The sequence below is a fragment of the Rhinolophus ferrumequinum genome, chromosome 4, assembly GCF_004115265.2.
Source record: "Rhinolophus ferrumequinum isolate MPI-CBG mRhiFer1 chromosome 4, mRhiFer1_v1.p, whole genome shotgun sequence".
NCBI lineage: Eukaryota > Metazoa > Chordata > Mammalia > Chiroptera > Rhinolophidae > Rhinolophus > Rhinolophus ferrumequinum.
The window spans coordinates 61,656,246-61,670,585 of NC_046287.1; the positions used below are offsets into that span (position 1 = coordinate 61,656,246).

The 14,340-nt window shown below is 48.5% G+C and overlaps 1 pseudogene; it reads left to right on the top strand.

The window, feature by feature from the left end:
- Nucleotides 1–470: 470 nt before the first annotated feature.
- On the top strand, nucleotides 471–3,164 carry LOC117021486 (grpE protein homolog 2, mitochondrial-like; annotated as a pseudogene).
- Nucleotides 3,165–14,340: the final 11,176 nt, after the last annotated feature.

The following is a 14,340-nucleotide window of genomic DNA, read 5'->3' on the forward strand; positions in this document are numbered from 1 at the left end:
GCTCAAGCTCATCCAGTCTGCACCCCGATGCTTCTGGGACTTTCATTGACCTGCAGGCTTGACCAGAGATGTCTGGTGTTCCACGTTTTGGATTGAACTTTGTTCGCCGCCGCTCTGGGTTTACTGAGACTCGGCTTTCCTTGACCCCTGACCCGATGGGTCAGTCTGGAAGCCTGCTCTTATTCTTACAGCACTGCTCTAAGCCCGGCAGTACACACAGTCGGAGACTACGGAGGCCCAGACCCTCCTCTACTGCAGCGACCTTGCCCAGCGGGGGGTGCATGTCAATTGGCCAAGGTGGGGGCAAAGGCCAGGGCAGACAGGCTAGATCTGGTCTACTACATTTTCCACATCCCGGTGTGTGTGGTGGGGGCGCGGGGGCAGTGGGAATGAGGGAACCCAAGAAGAGGAAAAGCAGAGATCTGGGGTGGGGGGTGGGTGGGGAGACGATGGGATGTGTGTGTGGAAAGAGCACTGCACTGTGAATCAGAAGAGTGCCATTCTCCACTGCTCTGTGTGACTTTGGATACAGCCTCTAACATTCTGAGGTATCTAACCTCTGGGGTCAGAATAGGGCCCTGCCTGCCCTAGTTTATGAATGTAAGTTGTGGCATGAGAATGAGTAAGTGAGAGAGGGGGCACTGGGTTTCCAGAGGCAGAAGACTGGTGGCTTTGGGCAGGCTCTGACCTTGACAATTGGGGCTGGGGCTGGAAATCGCCTGTGGGTCTTTGATAGACTGTAATGTAAGCTGTGAATGGGCTGGAGACAAGGGAAAGAGAAGTATAGTCCAGCGTGTCTGCTTCCTCAGTTTCCCTACAGAGGCTGACTTTTCTGCCACTTAATAGAGCCTGGCTGCTGAGGGATAGGCAGCCCAGGTTGGGAGATCCCTGGACAGGACTCCTGTTCCCCGACCTTCACTGTGCCACCAAAGTGGTTGCTACAGTGACCACCAGCTTCTTTCTGTGTTCTTGGCTCTGCTGGTGTGTGTGACACCTTTTCCAGGACAATGGTATTTCAGGCAGTCTCCCACCCCCCTTTGCAGAGAAGCAGCTTCTCTCGCTTGCCCGTTGGCGGCAGACACGGGGCCCAGACACTGGCTTCTTCACTTTCCCTCTCTGGCTCCACAAGTCTCTCCCAGTTGCAGGCTCTGATTCCTTCAACTTCCAAAGATAAATAAATAGTGATTGCAAATGGAGGAAGAGAGAAGGGCAATGGACTTTCCCAGCAGGAGCCCTCCGCAGGCGGCAAGCAGGCTGAGGCTGCATTCCTCAGGAAGGGTGAGAATGGAGCCCAGTCACAGAACCTAGGCCCAGAGGCAGGGTCTGCCGTACAACCCTCCTGTTCCCAGGAGAGGAAAACTTCTCAGAGAAGAGAAAGAGGAGGCCTCCAGCCTGGGTGCCACAGCTTTTCTGTCATTTCTTTTTGTTAAATGAAGACATTCAAAGTCTGGAAAGGAATTCCCACTCTGTAACACCCGCTCTCTGAGGCTGAATAGAGGCCAAATGACATTTAATGAGGTAATGATTTCCCACAGGTGGAAGTGAGGTGCTTGGTGAAGACATTTACAAAACCGCTGACCTATCCCATTGGTCATCACGTTTGGCTTCTATATCCACCCAAGGAGGTGAATGGGGCTGGGGTTACTTTCCCATTTTGCAAGCGTGGATGAGGAAACCGAATCACTGAGCAATAAAGAGCCAGGGATGTAAACTTACCCTCTGATTCTTTTTTATTAAGTGTTCTTTTCTCCAAGCCACTCAAAGCTTTTCCAATAGGAAGCTTCCCGGTTATCTGTCCTCAGAGGTGCAGGGTGAGTAAATAAGTGGCCTACCTCCATGAGAATCTGTTTCTTTTGAGGTTTGTTTGAGATAGAAGGATCAGTCAGACTTAGTTCCCAGCCTCAGGAAATCTGGTTAGGGAGCTTGTCCAATTAAGTCCACCCTGATAATGTGTGATAAGCTGTTGAATGGGTAGGGATAAGGTAGGTGGTGATAGAGCCGAGGCTGGATTAGTCCTGACTGAAGCACGGGAGTGGGGCTTACCACAACGTTTTGTCCAATAGGGCCGAAGTGTAACCCATTTGGCTCTTTTAGACCATGATTATTCCCCTAAGGGTCTGGGGGCGTACATCCGCTATGCCTCTTTCAAAAAAGTTTGCCTTGGAACATGGCCACGTGCTCCTTGTGGACAGTTGGGTGGCAGGACAGCGTCTCTTGACCTCAAGTGCTAGGTTGGTGGCACAGGATGTCTGCATCCTTTCAAGCACTGCCACCCTGAGAACTGTCGGTTAGGACTGCTGTGCTGGGACCCTTCTTGTGAGCTTGGGCTGTCTCCGGCAGAAAGAGCCTTAACGCTAAAAGCTGTTAAACTAGAGAAGGAAGTGGAGGATTGAACAGTGAGATACCAGAGTGCTGCAGTTGATGGTGAAAACATAAGAAAGCGAACCCAGGAAGGGGAGGAGGGTTACCACTTTGTGAGGGGTGTAAATGTCTAACTATCACATTGTTTTGTATACCTGAAACTAATAAAAAAGGAAAAGAAAAAGCAAACCCAGAGGTATGTAGAAGATGCCAAGGTATTTGGAATTCAGAGTTTCTGTGAGGACTTGGTAGAGGTAGCGGACATTTTGGAGAAGACGACAGAGTGCATTTCTGAAGAAACAGAGGCTGGCAACCAGAAGCTCACTCTGCAGAAAATCTTCTGAGGGTTGTCACTTTTAGAGAGCTGAAAAGTGTGTTTGCCAAGGCTGGCCTGGAGAAGATGGCACCCACTGGTGACAAATACAACCCTCATGAGCATGAACTCATCTGTCATGTGCCACCTGGTGTTGGGGTGCAGCCTGGCACTGTGGCATTAGTAAGGCAAGATGGCTACAGCTTCATGGCCACACTGTTAGACTTGTCCAGGTGGAAGTGGCGGTGGCATCTCAGAGAAGACTACGAAGGGCCATGAAGAACTGAATGTTCTTCCAGAGTACAGTCACCTGTGTTTCCTTTATTTATTAAGCTACGTTTATATTGTACGTGAGGTACTTCATGTGACCTGTCTTGGATTTAATCATATTTGGCTTTATTTCTAAGATACTCTATTGATTTAATGTGACACGTTTGGTCTCATCAACAGTCTTGCCGTTGGGCATTCGAACAATGTGATAAGAGTTCCTATGGCCTTTATCAATATATGTTTAAGAAAATTATTTTTAAGTTACTACTCTGACGACGCTCAATCCAAAAATCTGTTTGAAAAGTGAAAATGAGTATAGAGTGTATGTTTATGTATTTTCAACTACTTGTTCCTTTCTAATAGTCCCTGTAACAGGAATTTATAGAATCTTGTATTTGGTGGGAAAGGGATTGGTTCGACATTTGGGTACTTAGATGATAAAGCTTTATAGTTGTATGAAAAAAAAAAGTTTGCCTTTGCCTGGTGCTAGCTGCCAGTCATCGTCTGTCTTGCCCCCAGCTTCAATGCTGATCCATTCCCCACTGTCAAGGAATGGCTGGGGCCTTCTAGCCCATGATAGACCAGGCCCCCAGCAGCTGAGAATGGAAATGGGGTGATGGTTAGGGTCCTCTCCCCCTGAGGCCTGAGCAGACCAGAACTCCTGCAGGAGGGTAACTAACACCAGGAGTGCTTATCGTGTGCCATGCACTTGTTGACTGCGTGTTATAAGAATTTGCTCAGTTAGTCCTCACAACAGGGCGAGGATGATTGTTTTGACAGACAGGGAACTGGGTAGCAAAGAGGTACCTTAACAGTAACTTGTCCAAGGGTACACAGAGAGTAAGTAATAGAACCAAGATTTGAACCAGGCACTCTATTCCAGAGTCCAAATTTTTAACTGCCGTGCTTTATAATTTCTGGGGGAAAAGAAGGGTTCTCGACAATTCCCCCACGAGGTTTACTCCCCAAGAGGTTTCCTCATGTTGATTCCCTGGCCCCTCTCTGAGCTGAACCTTGAAAGATGTCTACTCCCAAACCTGAGCTGGTAGTAGAATCAGGACTCCTTCCTCTTATTTTTCTAATGGAGTCAAGGAAGACAGAAACTTTTCAAAGGAGCTACTAATCTAGAAGAAAGTGTGAGGTGGGTATATGGGAAGACTATGGACGTATAGAGAATCTGAGCCGGCAGCTAACACTTCCCAGCTCCAGGCCCTGCTCTCCTCTCCCAGCTGTCCGAGGCCCCACCCTGGGTGATCACCTTTTGATTCTTAGGTTTTCTACCCCTCTATGTGCCTTGTTGCCTTTTTGATGCAGGATCTGATCCAGGACAACAGTGGAAAAGACCATAGCCCATAATTGGATAGATAATGCAATTGTGACATTTCTCCAGGGCTCCATTAGCTTACAAAGACAGTGGAGTCCCACAACCTGTGACACCCCCACAAACATCCCATTCTCCCGCTTCCCACCCCGATGGCTCTCCTGGGCAGTACTCTGAGCTGTCTCCCTCTTCTCTGTCCTGTACCTCTCTGTGGGGACTGTGCTGAGCTGCCTGATCTGTTGGATCAATCATGTTAAGTATTCATGACAGAGACATGCTCGTGCCTTAACCAGAAGGAATGAATAAGAATTGTGGAAAGATACCCAGATGAATATTTGGGGCTGCAAGGGCTTCCTTTTGGTGCTTAGTCCTACACATACAAGGTACCTGTGTATAATGTAGACACTCCCACAAGAAAGGGTTATAATCTCTATTAAATCTGACTCATCCTTTGAGTGAAATCTGCTCACATTCTCCCAGATGATGGAATAGCTCCTGCACTATGAGCACAGTGGCTAAGAACATGGACTCTGAAGATGGATTCAAATCCTGTCTCTCCATTTGACTGATCCTGTGACTTTGAATAAGTCAGTTAATTTACCTAGGCCTCAGTTTTCTCATCTGTGAAATGGGGGATAAAAATAGTATTTACTTCAGAGGATTGTTTTTAGGCACAGCCAGAGGAATGAGTCGCAGGAGACCAAACTTGGGTCTGTTAGAACTTATTTGGCATGTTTGAGCTGCGGGAAGTCAGGCTAGAAAAAACCATAATCTTTGAGCAAAGAGGGGTATAGAGTTTTATGGGAGGGAGTAAACGAGGCTGTTCCCCCTTCAGTGACAAAGGGTTTCAGGGCATGACCAATCCCTCCAGTTCCACACCCTGGCCCAGGTCGCCATCGCACAGCCCAGGCCTGCCCAGGCCAGCTGATCACAAGACGACGCTAGGAGATAAAACAAGACAGGATCAAGACAAGATGGCTTTTAAGATAAGGTTTCTGCTCCTGGACTAAATACGGCTTAACAGTTGTAATAATGTCAGTTATATGGAAATGATGTCTGTGTGGTGTGCTACTGTGGATGAAAAAGGGGCCACAACCTAAACCTGACAAGCTTTGCAGGAGGCCAGCATGACAGATCCTACAAACTCCACGTAGGATGGTCTGAACATAAAAATTCCCAACGTAGGGGCGGCCGGATGGCTCAGTTGGTTAGAGCGCAAGCTCTCAACAAGGATGCCGGTTCAATTCCCGCAAGGGATGGTGGGCTGCATCCCCTGCAACTAAAGATTGAAAACAGCGACTGGACTTGGAGCTGAGCTGCGCCCTCCACAACTAGACTGAAGGACAATGACTTGGAGCTGATGGGCCCTGGAGAAACACACTGTTCCCCAATATTCCCCAATAAAATTTATTAAAAAATAAAAAACATTCCCAACTTAAACCTAGTCACAGCCCGTAGTCACTTCCTAGGCCTGTAGCTTCCTTGACAAAGGTCAGTCTTTACCTTAAGTGAGCCTGTCTATTGTCTTTTTGCTTCTAAGATAACATAAGTTTGAAATGTCAGAGTAATCTTCTTTTCCAGAACCCCCAGGGCACAACTGCTGCACCAGAGCAGAGACTACAGAACCCCTCATTTTTTATCTTGTTCCTCGAATACCATCTCTATGTGCTGTAAATGTCAACTATCCCGTACCCACCAAAGTAAAAGAAGTATGTGTCTCTCCATTTCACTTTTTATCCAATCTCAGAGATTTCCCCACGTTGCTCTCTCCCACGCCCTTAACCTACCACCAATGATTTCATGTAACCCTAGGTCTCCTCTTTTGATTCTCATGTATAAAATACGCTGCGAAACTGCCATTCTCCACAGCATTTTTTCAACCCATTGAGATTGTGCTTCCCTACAATTGTCGTCAGTTTGGCTCAGATAAACTCAGAAAAATTCTTTATAGTTTCTTATATTGACATACTTTAAATGACGCCTGTGTGGTATGATACAAAAATATATTTGGTCGTTGTCCCTTGTTCTCGACGAAGAGCTCCTAAAACCCTTGGAATTTCCTGAGTAATAGGAATATCTTTTGTTATCCCTAAGGAAACTCTTTGAGCATGCCTGAGTTTACGCTGCTGACGCGATTTAGGGCGGTACTCTTAGATAACCTCAGGATAGGGCTGGTCACCAGAAAGATTAGAGCGTTGCCACTGTCAGCCCCACCTACCGACCTCCAGGAAAGGGGGCAGGGTGCTGGAGATTACGCTTTATAAAACCTCTTGAACAATGAGATTCAGAGAGCTTCTGGGCTGAGGACCACATCAAGGTGCTGGGAGGGTGGCACATCTGGGAAGGGCAAGGAAGCTCCAGGCCCCCTCTCCCCATACCTTGCCTTATGCATTTCTTCCTGTTGGCTGTTACTGAGTTATATCCTCCATAATAAACAGCAAATGTAAGTTTTTTCCTGAGTTCTGTGAGCCATTCTAGGAAAAAAATGAAAGAAAAAAAAAATCAAAACTGAAGAGAGGGTTGTGGAAATCTCTGATTTGTAGCCAGTCAGAAATACAGGTAGCCTGGGACTTGCAACTGGCATCTGAAGTAGAGGCCGTCTTGCGGGATTAAGCCCTTCACCTGTGGAGTCTGCACTAACTCTGAGTCGTCAGTGTCAGAACTGAATTAAATTGTTGGACACCCAGTAGGTGGCAGAGAATTGCAGAATTGATTGGTGTCAGAGAACACCCCAGCCTGGCCCATACAAGTTCTCAGTAAATGTTAACTAACTTGCTGCCCCTGGGGCTTGTTTCTATTTTTCTTGTTGGTATCCACATAGTTTTGTCCTTGTACATTATAGTTCACTCTTTACATATTTGACTCTTCCACTAGAATGAAACATCCCAGAAGAGGGACTCTTTTCTTTATTTCTATGATTCCCAGCTTATGTCAGTGCCCAACAAATAGAAGAGACATTTATTTAACTTGCTCAACAAAAGTTACTGAGGTCTTAGTCATTCATTTAAAGAACATTTATTAAGCATCTACTATGTATCAGATACTGTTTTGGGCACTGAAGATATAGCAATAAACCAAAAGGAAGTCTGTGGTTTCATGGGGCTAACATTATAACAGAGGGATCCAGATAATAGATAAATAAACAAACACATATAATCTAGTAGGTGGTATAAGATCAATGAAGCAAAATGAAGCAGGTTAAGGGAATGAAGAATGGTGGTGGTGGGGAACCTCTGAGAAGTTGATCTTTGCGCAGAATTCTGAAGGAATGAGAGATCAGGCCCCAAGTATTTTGGGGGAACAGAGCATTCCATGCAGAGGGAACAGCAAGTGGCAGCCAGATGGGAGAGCACTTGCTCTGTTCTGTCAAGGAAGAATTAGGTACTGGTGTGGTTGGAGTGCAGTATGCAAGAGGGAGAGACACCCCTCCCACTCCAGCTTGTACTGAAGTGGGCTACTGTGGGCAGGTGTGGCTCTCTGGTCTCCCTGACACAGGGTCCATGCTCATAAATCTGTTCCCATCATACCCCAAAGGAGGACTAAAGCAGCACCGAAGAAAACAGAAGAGGAGTAAGAGCCATTTGGTGGAGAAAGTTGCAGGCATTATTCTGGGCTGAAGGATAGGTGGAGGATGAACCAGACAAGCCTGGAATATTTGGGATCATCTGGGCACTGAGCCCCATGGGGGCTGGTGAGAATGAGGATCCGGCTCTCCTTTTGTAAGGCACGTGGCCAAGCCACGGTTGAGGCAAACTTCAAACATTCCTCTACAGCAAAGCCTGCTTCAAGCCTCACCACTATTGACAAAAATTATTTTTATCTAAGCAATAAAGCAAATGGTTAAAAAATGAAGTAGCATGGAAGAGCTTTGAATGAGAAGCAATGGTGCCTCCCCGTCCTGTGCCCCTGAAGCGACTTTTCCCCGTCCTGCTTTTAATTCTCTGTTCTTTGTCCAAGTGGCACTGATGGAGGCTTAGAACCTGGGAGAGCTTCCCTGTCTGGCAGTGGGTTTTCACGTCCAACCTTCAGGAGCTCCCCGTCCCAGTGGCTCTCTACAGATTTCCAGACCTGGTTCTCTGGGTCATTGTCGCCCTGTCCGAACAGCTTGGCTCCTTCTCCATATCACTTGCCAGGCTTGGAGCATGTGGGAAGCCCCTTCAGTTATGGAAGCACCTCAGACAGATGCCCTCGTTAACACACACCTGAGGCTCATCAGCAGCCTGGCAGATTGGATTTCTGACGTGCTGGAAAAGTTTGTCTTTCTGTGGAACCCCAATTCTCTGCAGCAGCTGTCCTTTTAGTGCCTAGTGGGCCCCTGGGTGGCTTCTGGGCCTGGCCCTTTGGTGTGGTGTTTGTCTCTCTTCTCTCTCTGTGCTTTTCTTTTTCCTTTCCTCTCCTGCCCTGTTTGTGCATCCTTCTCCCTCCTTCCCCCACCCTCTCTCTGGAAGGCCAAGGTCAGACTTCTGTGCAGGAGGTCAGGCCCTATTACCTAAGACCTGCCAGGCTGCCTGGGGGCCCTGGAAGGCTGTGGTTGTGGAGGGGAGGCTGGGAGAAATGTAAGAGGAGCCCTCTCTCTGGGCTTCCCATCCTGGGGACATATTCAGGCAACTTGGGTGTGTCACTGGAGTCTTGATGCCCAGGGTGTGTGAGCCAGAGTGTCCAGTTTTGGTTTCATTCTGGGCTGATTTTGCTGTTTTTATGTCCCAGTCCCTAGCTAGGTCTTTTTTTGAAAGCTATAGCGATAGGAAGGGAAGGCTTGGGTGTCCATGCTGGGCCTTTCCACCTCCTATGTCGAGCCCATTATGTCAGCTGCACTCCCTGAGCGACCCACGAAGGAGCTTGGTGTGGGCACTCAGGGCTTTAGTTGCTTCTTAGAGGGACCCCTTCCTCCTCAGCCTGAGAGGATCACGTTTCATTTATGTGAAGGTGACATTTTCCTGACAGTCCTTATCTGCTCTGTCATCAGAGCTCTGCCCGGTTCTCCAGTTAATTCAAACAAACTATAAAGCCCAACCGGATTGGGTCCAGCGCATGGTGCTAACTTGTACTGAGGTTTTGCTGTGTGCCAAGTACTGTGTACAACACTTTACATGCTTTATCACATTTAAACTTCACAACAACACCAGGGGGCAATTGCTCTTAATATCACCCCTATTTACAGATGAGGAAACTGAGGCACCAAGGGGATTAAGTCTTTGGCCCAAGGCAGTTTGACTGGTAAGGAACAGATTTGGGATTCAAACAAAGACAGACTGGTGCCAGAGTCTTGGAGTAAGCATTGTGACTGTGTTTGAGAGAGAGAGAGAGAGAGAGAGAGAGAGAGAGAGAGAGAGAGAGAGAGAGAGAGAGAGAGCAAACTGCAAACGCATATGCGCACGGCACCCCACCCCCAGTGTGGGCATCCACTTTTATTCCCGCAGCTCCTCTCCCTGTGAGTACATTTCCAAACTTACTGCATAAAGTCCTTTTGATGCCTGGGTTCCTTGAAGTGGACACAGTGAGAGGCCTGTTACCCCATTCCCCACCCCCTGCCCCAGGCTCTGGGCCCCAGTTCAGAGCTCCAAGTGGCACAGTGGCTGCCAAAGGGGGCCTGGGCCTCGAAGGTGAGCAGAGCCATGCTAGGGACAGCCAACACCGTGGCCCAGGAGCATACTTGGTCTGGGAGACTAGGCCTGTTAGTCACAAAGGCACACACAGAGATGTCTATGAAGATCCAGGCAGAGAGAGGGAGAAGGTGGCTTTCACATGAACGGGAAGAGAGCCATACCCAGGTGGAAGCACCTTCGGGCCAGAGGGGCCGCCTTCCATAATCAGGGCAGGCCGCTCATCCCAGCGCCCTCAGCAGCAGGCTCCTGCCCATTGATGGGTAAAGTACTAAGCAAAGCATGGACACTTAGAGACCTCAGCTTCCATGTTCTTGCTGTTGCCAGTGGTTTGGGACAGAAAGGTGATGAGGGGGATCTGAGGGACCAAGGATACAGAGAGGCAAAAGGGGAGAGAGAGAGATGGTAGTGCTCACCCAGGGGACCCCAAATGGAGGGATCCCCGCTCACTCTAGTGTTGGAAACGCCACCCTTTAGAAGCCAGGACGAGGCAGGAAGGCTACCCAGGATGAGGGTGAGATGAGGCTGGCTGAGACTCTAGATCCCAAACAGCGACTGTCTGTGCGTAAAGGTGTCTGTGGGGAGCCCCGGGGATCAGCAGCAGTTCCTTGAGCCTGCGGCCCAGCTGGTAATCCCCCCTCCTCAGAGGCCAGCCGGGCCCCAGCTGAGGAGTGCTGTTGGCAGAGGCTGCCTCTGTAGATCTCAGGCTTTATCTTCCTCACACATTGAAACCATCAGGCCTGGCCTGACTGCAGCCTGCCCAGCTCTGTCAGCTAGAGACACTGTGCTTTCATCCAAACCAGACCTTCCCTCCTCCAGGTCCCACTGGGGGAAGGGGGGCAGCGAGCATAGCCTCACTCGCCAATTTCAGAACTTTTTAACTTTGTCCCCTATTTTGCTCTCCTCTGTGAAACGTTTGTGAGGCCACCTTCCACTCCGGGCCCCTTGCTCCACCCTCATCCTCCAAAGGGAATTTTAGGCAGTGCTGCAGAAACAGGCAGTTCAGGGGGCCCCAAAGTCTCTTGAGCTGCTCCATCAAAGCAGCAAGCACTCTTCAGTGCCTCATGTTCTGGGGAAGCCAAATCAAAGGCAAACCCTGAATTCCTCTTGCTCACGGCCAATAAAAACCTTGCTTCAGTGCCGGCTTCCTCTGCTGAAATCAGATATCCTAGTAATAAACAAGTCTGAAAGGCAGGGCAAAGCTCTTGCTTCTTTCTTCTGATTAGTTTTTCTCCCTTAAAAAAAAGTTCTCTCCTATAACAGGATGCCTGCCCCAGAAACTTGAGCACAGAACTGCGCCCTCTCCCGCCCTACATCCCCCACTCCAGAATCCTCACCTCCTGGGCTCCTGCAGGCGAGGGTGGGGCCTGGCTTCTCCAACACTAGATGGCTTAGCTCAAAGGCAGGTCAAAGGGGCTTGGGGAGAATGGGCCTTTGCTGCCTGGGGAGCTGGCTGCCAGCTGACAGGGATAGCTGGCTTCTATGGCTGCTGGTGGTGGTCAGAAATGGGAAAGTAGAGTTTGGACAGATTGGGACCACTTTTTTCTAAGGCAATTCTTCTGGCGCCTCTCAATGCAACATGGGGTTTTCGTGTTGAGTGCACGGTTGAGAAAGCTACACAAGGTAGGTCTTGAGGCATCAGAGGGGCTGGGAGGGCAGAGGACTGAGGGTTTTGCTTCCTGGGGCTGGCCTCGCCTTGCACACCAGTCCTCTCCGGGGCTCCCCTTCCTGTTCTGTCCTTGTCCCTGCCCAGGGTAAGCGTGTCTCCACATGTGGCCTGCTGTGGAGGAGTGCCCTCCCCTATGTGCTGACAAGTCTCCTCCTCATCCCCCCCAAATAGGTTTTTAAGTGACTTTGCTGTCAGAGATGCTATTCTGTTTGTTTTTCCTTCTGACACTATCTCTCCAGAGAGTTTCTGGTCAAGAGAATTATGTTGAGGCTGCAGATTGCAAGAGAATTGTGCCTAATGGGGAACAGCCAGACAAGACACCTTTTATGTCCAGCCAAGTTTTCCCCCCTTTCTCTCTCTCTCCCAACATCTCATCTTCCCTTTTTGGCTTCAAAGTTGGCCCTAGTTTGTGCTCGTTTCTTCAGTACAGCTGGTGAATAAGGTCACACATTGATTTTATTTTGGAGATTGGCAGCTGGGTCAAACTTAGCTCTAAAGCTGGAGAGCAGCACAGCTCCCTCCACTGAGGCATGGGTGGGGGAAGGCGCAGTCAGCCTTGGAAAGAACCATTTAGAAGGCACTCCGGCACTCAAAGGGTGGCTTCGGCTCCTTTGTGATAGTGAAGCTCAGGAACTTGAGCTTGTACAATTTATTTTCAATATAAGAAAGGTGCCCAAAGTTCCCTCTCTGTCCCCACCACAGGCCATTTCAGCTCATTTGTGCTGGACTTTATGGGAAAAAAAAAAAGTTCGATCTGAGGTCCCTTGGGACCTTGAAGAGGCACGTAAGTTTAAGGGCCTCTACGTTGTAAATAGCTGTTCAACCACATACAGCTGTAGAATATATGCGTTGATGCAAACTGGCTGGGAAAGAAAGCTCTTTTCTTTACCATCTGCTTCCTGAGGGGAGAGGACAGGTTAGTAAAACATCTCCATGGACGGTTTGGATTCTTTTACCTTTAGTCATGAGGCTGATGTAATAGCATTCAACTGATTTCACGGTAAAGACAGTCACAGTTCCCAGAGCAAATCATTTCCAATTGCACGATGACGACATCCACCCTTATCGCAGCCCTTCAGGAATTGGTGGGCGAGTCCTTCCTCCTTCCGAGCTTTGGTGGGAAGCACAGGGCCACTTCATTTGGAAGGACAAAGATGTCTTAGACTTTGAGAATGTCCTGTTTGCCCTTATTCCTCCTTGCCCAGCCTTGGGGAACAGAATTCACTGCCAGCCTCGCTCGAGGGGCAGAAGGCCACAGTTCTGTGTACTTGGAGCCTTGCAGCCTGGAGGATGGTTTGAATCTGGGGGAGGAATGTGGGTATTAGGAAAGTAGGATGACAGGCTGGACTTAATTCTCTTCTTCCTTCTCATCCTCACTGCTTGTGGTTTCCAAGTTTGTTCTGCATTAAGATGTGTCAGTTTTCAACAATTACAATAGATTAAAAACATACATTTCTTTTTTGGTAATAAGGTTTTCTTAAATTAAGCCTATAAATCAAAGACTATGCCACTTACCGATTGTTAAAGCCTGAGACAACAGAAGGTGTCAGTGTAGTGTAGTGACCAAGCTCTGGACCATGAATCGAGTCTTGAGTTTATTTCTTGCCCTGGTACCACCCTGCTCTGACCTCAGACAAGAAGCACACTGAAACTTTTCTGGTGACTCAGTGCCCTGTCCCCCAAGGGACACGGCCTAATAGGCTAATTACCATACCAACTGTTGTGAAGGTAAAATGAGAGAACATAGGGGATGATGCTTCATGTGCCATAAATGTTTTAAACAGTGGGGAAGGGGAGTACAATGTGAGTATTAAGAGGTTGCTTTGTTCAGAGATGCAACAGTCAGAATCTCTGAGGAACTTCCAAAGAACAAAGCCTGAGGAGTAGGAGCCTCTGCAATCTCCCGAGGCTGGCACCGGGCACACAAGGGCCCAGGCCACTGTCAGAGACTGCTGGGCTGACCCAGGACAGCGTGTTGTTGTCACTCAAGAAACTTGCTGTGGATAGTGTCACCGCTTTGATGCAAATCTGGGAGTGTTCACACCTGCTGCCCGTCACAGGTAACAAAAGACAAAGTCACAACGTTGCTCAATTTTCTCTCTGCCCAAAGTCCTGGCCTGCTGTGGTACACTGGACATATGTTAGTACTTTCCTTATCTGGGTTTGATTCGGCTTCCCATGGCTCGTCTCCTTTGTTGTTCTCCATCCTTAGGCACAAACCAGAGCTCTTTATTTCTCAGACCATTTCATCTTTCCCAAAGGGCTCCACAGTTACCATTGGACCCTCAGCTGAGTTAGCAAAGAAATGAGGTATTTGTAAGAAACTAGGGGCTCCACAGTTACCATTGGACCCTCAGGTGAGTTAGCAAAGAAATGAGGTATTTGTAAGAACCTAGGGGCTCTGTAAGAGTCAGCCGTATCACCTGGGAAAATCGTGTCCTCTCTGGCCTCTGTTTCTCCCCATAAAGAAGGTACAAGACTAAGGCTGAGTCCCTTCCAAGGTAATTTGTTTACAGTGGAGCCCGTGCTTGCCTCTCAGGTTAGCCAATGTCGCCATCTAGGGGCAATGTAAGAGTTTCTTGCAGCAAGAGCTAACCTCTAATTCCTGAAATGTCAACATTTCATTTTCTTGCCCTTAGTAGTTCAGAATCCCTCTTTCATCCATGGTGTGGGTTTGGCTGCATCTGTGACCCAAGGGAAGCCCTTCTCCAAAGCCAGCTGGTACAATGCCAGTGACGGGCACAGCTGCTTCCTGTCAGTTCCAATGCCCCCTCTTGTTATATGCACTCACTACACCAGATCA